We start from the raw sequence: 11,891 nt of genomic DNA on the forward strand, positions 1-11,891 counted from the left end.
GAGTCACATCTTTCTGCAGTTAAAAGGATCATTAGATATGTTCATGGCACATCCAATTTCGGTCTTTGGTATCCTAAGATTGATGATTTTTCTGTAGTTGGTTATTGTGATGCAGATTTTGCTGGTGATAGAGTTGATAGAAGGAGCACTTCAGGCTTATGTTGCTTCCTTGGGAAGTCCTTGAATGTTTGGTCAAGTAAGAAACAGCCAACTGTGGCTCTATCCACTGCTGAGGCTGAATATATAGCTGCTTCTTCATGTTGTTCTCAGCTTTTATGATTAAAAACACAGTTTACCGATTACAAATTAAATGCTGAAAATATTCCTTTGATGTGTGATAACATGAGTGCCATTAATATTTCTAAAAATCCAGTTTTGCACTCTAGGACTAAACATATTGAAGTGAAGTTTCACTCAATACGAGAGCATGTCCAAAAGGAGATATTATCATTCAATTTGTTGAATCGGAGGAGCAATTAGCAGATATTTTCACAAAACCATTAGCTGAGGATAGATTCTGCATGCTTAGGACTTGTCTAGGAATTTTGAGTTATGATTATTTGTTTGAAACATGCTGATATGTTTGCTAGAGCCTTTTGTCTCATAAACAGGTATGAGACAATTCTGGGCAGAAAAAGAGCGTTCCCCTTTAATCAGCGTGATCTGGGCTTATTTCAAGTGCAAAATGATTTGGGTCAACCTCAAAAAATCATATCTAGAATGGTCCAATGTGTTTCCATTAAATTCAACTATCCCTGGACCCAAATATGAATGTTACATTTTTTGGTTAAATTTTTTTTGTTGGGCTGTGTGTTTAAATTGTTTTTTGAAAAAGTTTTATTTTAACTTTTTGTCCAAAAAAAAAAAGATTTCCAGTTTAATTTAATTTTTTTAGGATTTCGAATATTTAAAATTAAATTTCCTTGTTTTGAAAATCAAATCAAATCTTTCTTTTATGAGGTCATGTCTTTTCAAGTCTTTTCAAATGGTGATGCAGTTGCATGGTTTTGGAAATCTACTTTTGGGTACAGTTACCAACACTCCCTCTCTTCCCTCCATAACTTCTCCTCAAACTCTTCAGTTTCTTCCCACTCTCTTTACTGCTTATCTTCCCTCAAAAGCCTAAATATCACCAAATGAGGAAGAAAACCATTGCTAAAAGGCCTCCTCGTGAAAAAATCTTCAAGCCTCTCACAAAACCCTCAACCCGCTCTCACGGCCGAACCTTCACTCCATCTCCTTCTCCTCCTACCTCTCCTCCTTGGTGTGATCCCATGGCACGAACCAAAAATCCCTCTAGGGTTACTCCTTTCGCCAAGAAGATACAACAGACGAAAGAACCTCCATCCAAGCCAGGGTCATCGAAACTGAGTTCATCCAAGGGAAAGCGACCAGCCGCACCTGAACCTCCACCTGAGTCCACACAACCAAAGTCTAGGTCTGTTCCATCACATTCTCAAAGAGGTAAAACTCGAGTTCCCCTTAAGTCAGTTAAAGAACCAGACATTGGCCCTTTTGATCATAAAGCTCACTTTTTGACTTCTCATTCAAACTATAACCCTTATAGATTCAAATCTGCCATGAACAATGATTTTTATGAGGGGGTTATCCAGTATCGTACCCTATGTCCCTCTTTTCTCGCTGATTTGCCTTCTTTGAAAAGAAAAGGTTTTCCATTTGTTGATAACTTGATTTTTCTGGACTGGAATCACCTTTTTGACATCAAAAATCCTGTTTATCCCTTGTTGGTCAAAGAATTTTATGCAAACATGACTTATCATGAAGGCACTGCTCACACATATGTAAAGGGCCGAGACATAGTTTTAAATAATGAAACTATCAGTGATGCTTTGAAGTATACCGATGTTGGGCCTTGTGCTTACACTTCGGTTAAGTGGGATGAAGGTGTTGGAATTTCTTATCATGATGCATTGGCACACATCTGTGAACATGTCTCTTTAATTGATGGCATTACACCCATTTTTTTTTTCGAAAACAAAGGAGAAGTTTTTGAAAGAGTTTTGAAAATTTTTTTGAAAACTTTTTGAAAATAAAACAAAAAGAAAATTACCTAATCTGAGCAACAAGATGAACCGTCAGTTGTCCAAACTCGAACAATCCCCGGCAACGGCACCAAAAACTTGGTGCGCAGAAATTGTGATTACACTTTGATTATGTAAAATTCATCGCTCTTTCTTTCCTTGGTAATGGCGCCAAAAACATGATGCCAATACCATGGTTCACAACTTCGCACAACTAACCAGCAAGTGCACTGGGTCGTCCAAGTAATACCTTACGTGAGTAAGGGTCGAATCCCACGGAGATTGTTGGTATGAAGCAAGCTATGGTCACCTTGTAAATCTCAGTCAGGCGGATATAAAATAGTAATGGGGTTTTCGAAAATAATTAATAAAATAGCGATAGAAATACTTATGTAAATCATTGGTGAGAATTTCAGACAAGCGAATAGAGATGCTTTCATTCCTCTGAACCTTTGCTTTCCTGCTATCTTCATCCAATCAGTCTTACTCCTTTCCATGGCTGGCTTTATGTAATGCATCACCATTGTCAATGGCTACTTTCGGTCTTCTCTCGGGAAAATGATCCAAATGCCCTGTCACGACACGGCTAATCGTCTGGAGGCATCACCCTTGTCAATGGTTACATCCTATCCTCTCAGTGAAAGTGGTCAATGCACCCTGTCACGGCACGGCTATTCATCTGTCGGTTCTCGATCATGCTGGAATAGGATTTACTATCCTTTTGCGTCTGTCACTACGCCCAGCAATCACGAGTTTGAAGCTCGTCACAGTCATTCAATCATTGAATCCTACTCGGAATACCACAGATAAGGTTTAGACCTTTCGGATTCTCTTGAATGCCGCCGTCATTCTAGCTTACACCACGAAGATTCCGATTAAGAGATCTAAGAGATACTCATTCAATTTAATGTAGAACGGAAGTGGTTGTCAGGCACGCGTTCATAGGGAATGATGATGATTGTCACGTTCATCACATTCAGGTTGAAGTGCAAATGAATATCTTAGAAGCGAAATAAGATGAATTGAATAGAAAACAGTAGTACTTTGCATTAATCTTTGAGGAACAGCAGAGCTCCACACCTTAATCTATAGAGTGTAGAAACTCTACCGTTGAAAATACATAAGTGATAATGGAGTTCATTGGTCTCAGCCCCAGAGGGGAACCAGAGTAACCAAGACTGTGAATACAATGATAACAAGTTCTATTTATAATAAACTAGTCACTAGGGTTTACAGAAGTAAGTAATTGATGCATAAATCCACTTCCGGGGCCCGTTTGGTGTGTGCTTGGGCTGAGCTTGAGTGTTACACGTGTAGAGGTCATTCCTGAAGTTGAACGCCAGTTTTGGTGCCAGTTTGGGCGTTGAACTCCACTTTGCAACTTGTTTCTGGCGCTGAACGCCAGAATTAGGCAGAGATCTGGCGTTGAACGCCAGTTTGCGTCATCTAAACTTGGGCAAAGTATGGACTATTATATATTACTGGAAAGCCCTGGATGTTGAGTTCTGTAGCTTCAGAAAATCCATTTTGAGTGCAGGGAGGTCAGAATCCAACAGCATCAGCAGTCCTTCTTCAACCTCTGAATCTGATTTTTGCTCAAGTCCCTCAATTTCAGCCAGAAAATACCTGAAATCAATGATTGGCATCTCTAGGAACTCAGAGTTCAGATAGTGTTATTGATTTTCCTAGTTCAGTATGATGATTCTTGAATACATCTATTTTATGAGTCTTGGCCGTGGCCCTAAGCACTTTATTTTCCAGTATTTCCACCGGATACATAAATGCCACAGACACATAATTGGGTGAACCTTTTCAGATTGTGACTCAGCTTTGCTAAAGTCCCCAATTAGAGGTGTCCAGGGTTCTTAAGCACACTCTTTTTTTTTCTTTGGACCTTGACTTTAACCGCTCAGTCTCAAGTTTTCACTTGACACCTACACGCCACAAGCACATGGTTAGGGACAGCTTGGTTTAGCCGCTTAGACCAGGATTTTATTCCTTTAGGCCCTCCTATCCACTGATGCTCAAAGCCTTGGGATCCTTTTTATTTGCCCTTGCCTTTTGGTTTTAAGGGTTATTGGCTTTTTGCTCTTGCCTCATGGTTTTAAGAGCTTTTGGCTTTTTCTGCTTGCTTTTTCTTTTTCTTTCTATTTTTTTCGCCTATTTTTTTTCTTTTTTTTTTTCTGCAAGCTTTGTTCTTTGCTGCTTTTTCTTGCTTCAAGAATCATTTTTATGATTTTTCAGATTATCAAATAACATGTCTCCTTGTCATCATTCTTTCAAGAGCTAACATATTTAACATTCTTAAACAACAATTTCAAAAGACATATGCACTGTTCAAGCATACATTCAGAAAACAAGAAGCATTGTCACCACATCAAAATAATTAATATCTTTTTCTTAGTGATGGGCTTCTCTTTCTTAATAGGAATGTCTCCTTCTATGAAAGCTCCAGGTGAGTAACATAGATGGAAAATAAGATGAGGAAAAGCTAGCCTTGCCATGGGGGATGACTTTTCGGCTATTTTGTAGAGTTCATTAGAGATGACTTCATGAACTTCTATTTCCTCTCCAATCATGATGCTATGAATCATGATGGCCCGATCCACAGTAACTTCAGATCGGTTGCTAGTGGGGATGATGGAGCATTGGATGAATTCCAACCATCCTCTAGCCACAGGCTTGAGGTCCAATCTTCTTAGTTGAACCGGCTTGCCTTTGGAGTCAATCTTTCATTGAGCTCCTTCCACACATATGTCCATAAGGATGTGGTCCAACCTTTGATCAAAGTTGACTCTTCTTGTGTAGGGGCATGCGTTCTCTTCCATGTTTGGCAAGTTGAACGCCAACCTCACATTCTCCGGACTAAAATCTAAGTATTTCCCCCGAACCATTGTAACATAGTTCTTTGGATCTGGGTTCTTACTTTGATAATGGTTCTTGGTGATCCATGCCTTAGCATAGAACTCTTGAACCATTAGGATGCCGACTTGTTGGATGGGATTTGTTAGAACTTCCCAACCTCTTCTTTAAATTTCATGTCGGATCTCCGGATACTCATTTCTTTTGAGTTTGAAAGGGACCTCAGGGATCACCTTCTTCTTGGCCACAACATCATAGAAGTGGTCTTGATGGGCTTTGGAGATGAACCTTTCCATCTCCCATGACTCGGAGGTGGAAGCTTTTGTCTTCCCTTTTCCTTTTCTAGAGGATTCTCCGGTCTTAGGTGCCATCAATGGTAATAGAAAAACAAAAAACTTATGCTTTTACCACACCAAACTTAGAATATTGCTCGCCCTCGAGCAATAAAAGAAAGAATAGAGGAAGAAGAAGAAGATATGGAGGAGAGGGGGAAGGTGAGGTATTTCGGCCAAGAAGGGTATAGAGGGGTTGTGTTGTGTGAAAATGAGGAAGAATGGAGGGCTATATATAGGGAAGGGAGAGGGTTGAAGGTTCGGCCATTTAGGGTGGGTTTGGGTGGGAAATTGATTTTGAATTTTGAAGGTAGGTGGAGTTTATGAGGTAGGTTTATGGGGAAGAGTGGATGGATGTGAGTGGTGAAGAGGTGATGGGGAAGAGAGATTGAGGTGATTGGTGAAGGGTTTTGGGGAAGAGTGTTTATGGGATTGTGTGAAAGAGGGGTGAGAAGAAGTGAGTAGAGGTAGGTGGGGATCCTGTGAGGTCCACAGATCCTGAGATGATCTTGTGGGTCCACAGATTCTGAGATGATCCTGTGGGGTCCACAGATCCTGAGATGATCCTGTGGGGTCCACAGATCCTGAGGTGTTCAAGGATTTACAACCTTGCACCAAATTAGGCATGTAAAATGCCCTTGCATACAACTCTGGGCGTTCAGCGCCAGGTTGGTGCCCATTTTGGGCGTTCAACGCCTATTTACTGGCCATTTCTGGCGTTGAACGCCAAAACCATGCTTGTTCTGGGCGTTCAGCGCCAGCTCCTCTCCAGGGTGCAATTCTGGCGTTCAGCGCCTAGATGATGCCCATTTTGGGCGTTCAGCGCCCAGATACTGCCCATTTTGGGCGTTCAACGCCAGAACCATGCTCTGTTCTGGCGTTGAACGCCAGGCAGATGCTTCCTCCAGGGTGTGATTTTTCTTCTGTTGTTTTTTTTTTATTATTCCATTTTCAATTTTTTTTATTTATTTTGTGACTCCACATGATCATGAACCTATAAAGACATATAACCAAGAAAAATATAGTTAGATAAAAATTGGGTTGCCTCCCAATAAGCACTTCTTTAATGTCAATAGCTTGACAGTGGGCTCTCATGGAGCCTCACAGATGTCCTCAGAGGGAAGCTCCTTATTGATCACTGGACGTCCCAGGAGTTCTTCCTCCTTGGGATTCACGTCCTTCTCCTCTCTTGTGGGTTCGGCCATGGTAATTAATTCAATGGCCTTGCATTCTCCTTTTGGATTCTCTTCTGTATTGTTTGGGAGAGTACTAGGAGGGATTTCAGTGATCCTTTTACTCAGCTGGCCTACTTGTGCTTCCAAATTTCTAATGGAAGACCTTGTTTCATTCGTGAAAGTCACAGTGGCCTTAGATAGATCAGAGACTAAATTTGCTAAGCTAGATGGATTTTGCTCAGAATTCTCTGTCTGTTGCTGAGTGTATGATGGAAAAGGCTTGCTATTGCTAAACCTGTTTCTTCCACCATTATTAAAGCCTTGTTGAGGCCTTTGATCCTTCCATGAGAGATTTGGATGATTTCTCCATGATGGATTATAGGTGTTTCCATATGGTTCACCCATGTAATTTACCTCTGCTATTGCAGGGTTCTCAGGATCATAAGCTTCTTCTTCATAAGAAGCCTCTTGAGTACTGTTGGATGCAGCTTGCATTCCAGTTAGACTCTGAGAAATCATATTGACTTGCTGAGTCAATATTTTGTTCTGAGCCAATATGGCATTCAGAGTATCAATTTCACGAACTCCCTTCTTCATAGGCGTCCCATTACTCACAGGATTCCTCTCAGAAGTGTACATGAACTGGTTATTAGCAACCATGTCAATGAGTTCTTGAGCTTCTGCAGGCGTTTTCTTTAGGTGAATGGATCCACCTACAGAAATATCCAATGACATCTTTGATAGCTCAGATAAACCATCATAGAATATATCCAGGATGGTCCATTCTGAAAGCATGTCAGAAGGACACTTTTTGGTCAACTGTTTGTATCTTTCCCAAGCTTCATAGAGGGATTCACCATCTTTCTGTCTGAATGTTTGAACATCAGCTCTAAGCTTGCTCAGCTTTTGAGGAGGAAAGAACTTGGCTAAGAAAGCCGTGACCAGCTTATCCCAAGAATTCAGGCTGTCTTTGGGTTGAGAATACAAACATAATCTAGCTTTGTCTCTTACAGCAAAAGGGAAAAGCATGAGCCTGTAAACTTCAGGATCTACTCCATTAGAAAAATAGTTTTTGAAAAATGTTAGTAATTTTCAAAAATTAAGATTTTAAAAATTGAAATAATTAGTTAATTAAAAAGAAATTTTGAAAAAGAGGGAAGATATTTTCGAAAATTAGAGAGAGAGAGAGAGTTAGTTAGGTAGTTTTGAAAAAGATAAGAAACAAACAAAAAGTTAGTTAGTTAGTTAAAACAAATTTTGAAAAGATAAGTTAGGAAGTTAGAAAAGATATTTTGAAATCAAATTTTTGGAAAAGGTGAGATAAGAAGATATTTTTGAAAAGATATGATAGAAATTAGTTTTTGAAAAAAGATTTAATTTTTAAAATCACAATTAATGACTTGATTCACCAGAAATCACAAGATATGATTCTAGAACTCAAAGTTTGAATCTTTCTTAACAAGCTAGTAACAAACTTGAAATTTTTGAATCAAAACATTAATTGTTATTGTTATTTTCGAAAATTTGATATAAAAATAAGAAAAAGATTTTTGAAAAATATTTTTATAATTTTCGAAAATAACTAAGAAAAATGAAAAAGATTTGATTTTTTGAAAAAGATTTTGGAAAAGATAAGATTTTTAAATTGAAAATTTGATTTGACTCATAAAAACAACTTGATTTTAAAAATTTTTGAAAAAGTCAATCCAATTTTCGAATTTGATGAGAGAAAAATGGAAAGATATTTTTTTGATTTTTGAATTTTTTTATGATGAGTGAGAAAAACATGAAAATTATGCAATGCATGAATTTTTTTAGATCAAAACAATGAATGCATGCAAGAATGCTATGAATGTCAAGATGAACACCAAGAACACTATGAAGATCATGATGAACATCAAGAACATGTTTTTGAAAAATTTTTAATGCAAAGAAAACATGCAAGACACCAAACTTAGAAATCTTTAATGCTTAGGCACTAAGAATTCAAGAATGCATATGAAAAACAAGAAAAGACACAAAACATGCAAATGCAAAGATCAAACAAGAGGACTTACCAAGAACAACTTGAAGATCATGAAGAACACTATGAATGCATGAAAATTTTCGAAAAATGCAAGATGAGTATGCAATTGACACTAAACTTATAACATGACTCAAGACTCAAACAAGAAACATGAAATATTTTTTATTTTTATGATTTTATGAATTTTTTTTTTTTGTATTTTCTTTTAATTTTTTTCGAAAATCATTTTGAAAAAGAAAAATAAGGATTCAAAATTTTTAATATGAATTCCAGGAATCTTATGCTCTAAAGCTCCAATCAAAGGGTCAGGCATGGCTTAATAGCCAGCCAAGCTTTAGTATGTAACTCAGACATGACACGTCTAACATGCCCTACAGTCATAGCTTTACAGCCAGACATGCTTTATGAAACACTAGAATTCATTCTTAAAAATTCTGAAGAAAAACATATTTTTGAAAACATTTTTTTTTTCGAAAACAAAGGAGAAGTTTTTGAAAGAGTTTTGAAAAATTTTTTGAAAACTTTTTGAAAATAAAACAAAAAGAAAATTACCTAATCTGAGCAACAAGATGAACCGTCAGATACTGTGAATACAATGATAACAAGTTCTATTTATAATAAACTAGTCACTAGGGTTTACAGAAGTAAGTAATTGATGCATAAATCCACTTCCGGGGCCCGCTTGGTGTGTGCTTGGGCTGAGCTTGAGTGTTACATGTGTAGAGGTCATTCCTGGAGTTGAACGCCAGTTTTGGTGCCAGTTTGGGCGTTGAACTCCACTTTGCAACTTGTTTCTGGCGCTGGACGCCAGAATTGGGCAGAGAGCTGGCGTTGAACACCAGTTTGCGTTATCTAAACTTGGGCAAAGTATGGACTATTATATATTTCTGGAAAGCCCTGGATGTCTACTTTTCAACGCAATTGGAAGCGCGCCATTTTGAGTTCTGTAGCTCCAGAAAATCCATTTTGAGTGTAGGGAGGTCAGAATCCAACAGCATCAGCAGTCCTTCTTCAACCTCTGAATCTGATTTTTGCTCAAGTCCCTCAATTTCAGCCATAAAATACCTGAAATCACAGAAAAACACAAAAACTCATAGTAAAATCCAGAAATATGAATTTAACATAAGAACTAATGAAAACATCCCTAAAAGTAACTAGATCCTACTAAAAACATACTAAAAACAATGTCAAAAAGCGTATAAATTATCCGCTCATCACTATGCCATTTGAGTTATAGCTCGTTGGTCACAAATTAGTTTTTTTTTTTGAAATAAAAAGCTCAAAACAACATGGTGGAGCATCAACGAAAAAGTACTAAACAAATAAAATAAACTAATTCCTAATCATCTTCGATAAAAGTCATCAACACCAAAAAAATCAAATATCACTCCACTTTTTGTAACTCTTAATCGACCTGTTGACTACCCCTGCAATACCTGATTCTTGATTCCTGAAGATTCTGTCATTCCTTTTCAACTAAGTGCTCCAAATGATAACAATGAAACCAAATTCACCAACATTCTATCAATTCGACTACATGATTGACCCCTGAACAACGTAAATTTACGGTCATTCAACTCTATATCCACTAGTTCTATAATGCTGATACACTAGCGCCTTTTCTTTCTTGCAACTGCACAATCTCATTGAAGACACCCATGTAGCAAAGAAGAACTTGACATATTTCCGATAAAAAAACTCAACTATTTCCACACAGCTAGCTTCTCTTCACATGTATGCACACCATACACTAAGCAAACCGCACAAATGAAAATTATTGTTTGTCAATTCCCCTTCTATACACAACAATCTCTCTCTTTTGTAACAATTACTCCACCTAAAAATCATATCATCCCACATTATTAATAAACCTCCAGAAGCATACCTTCCGATCCCACAAATTCTGAACCCACCGCATCATTACTCCAAAATTACACTACATCAAACTTAGTAATCACCTCCTTCTTTGTCTTTATCAATCCTAACATATTCACAATATTTTTACGCTTAAATTTTTTACCATTTTTCACTTTCTAACACCCCTTAAACCCCTCATATTCCACGAACTAAAATCATTTATAAACTTTATTACACACCTTATTTCAGTTTTTGGGGCGGCTCTTTCTTGCTTTCTCTTTCTCTTTTGCTTGCCTTCTTTTTTGTGTCAATACTTCATTTTGAACTTGGAGAATAGCCATAATGTCCTCATCCTCGTCATATAAAATAGCTCCTGATTCGACAGACAGGTCCCAAGCAGCCCTATTTTCAACCATATCTTTATCCCAACTTCCTCCGTGCTCATCTTGATTAGTTTCACAGTCTGTATCCTGCTATGAGTCCCCCGAATCTTCCATGTTCCTTACAACTCCTTCATCATCCAACCCAGTTTTCTACACTACTGTATTCTCATCCTTTAAATCTGAATCCTGCACTGCATCACCCCTTGTCAAACATATGCCAACATGCTGCTTAACACTCCCGTCCAAACTAGCGTGGGTCTCATTAACTACACTTGGTGAAATGTTTTCCTCTGCTGTGCTGTTCGAACAATTCTCTACACCTCCACCAATCTCCTTTCCGGCATGATTCTGTTCGTCGGGTGCATCAGGGGCTTCACGCTTCTCCCTACCCTCCACGCCATCAGGCTCAGCACGGACATTATCACCTCCGCCACTAGCAGCTGACTTCTGCGCTGCTCCCAGAACTTCCTCGTCAGCGCTGTTCACCGTGGCATCAACCTATTCGCGAACTCCATGACGAGCCATGATAAACCACTATTTTATGGTTTATAATGTGTTTAATTGTGTGGTTTTATCATGATCTTTACCCACTTATTCATATGATTAGCATGCATTTATATTTCCTTCCTAAAATTATTACATGATTGAAAACTTACTTCCTAGAGACTTTTAATTATGTATTTTAATTCTCCTTTATTCCATTCGATGCCGTGATCTGTGTGTTAAGTGTTTCAGGCTTTATAGAGCATGAATGAGTTGGAGATTGGAAAGGAAGCTTGAAAAAATGGAAGGAACACAAGAAATTGAGGAGATGACCAGCGAGAAGTGACGCGGCCGCATGGCTCACGCGACCGCGCGGATTGTAATAGCGTAAGTGACGCGGAGGCATGGACGACGCGCCTGCGTGGAAAAGCAAAACGCCGAATGACGCGTCCGCATGAATGATGCAATCGCGTGATGTGCGCGATCTGCATAATCTGCAGAATTTGCTGGGGGCGATTTTGGGCTCTGTTTGGACCCAGTTTTCGGCCCAGAAAAGCAGACTAGAGCCAGAGAACATGCAGAAACCAAAGACAACATTCATTCTACACAATTTGAGTTTTTTAGATCTAGTTTTACTCCTCCTCTAGGTTTTCTCTCTACACATTCATAGTTCTTAGGATTTTTATTTCTATTGCTCTTTGCATTGGGATATTGAGAAGAGTTATTACCTC

This window comes from Arachis ipaensis, chromosome B10, assembly GCF_000816755.2.
Source record: "Arachis ipaensis cultivar K30076 chromosome B10, Araip1.1, whole genome shotgun sequence".
In the NCBI taxonomy this organism is placed as follows: Eukaryota; Viridiplantae; Streptophyta; class Magnoliopsida; order Fabales; family Fabaceae; genus Arachis; species Arachis ipaensis.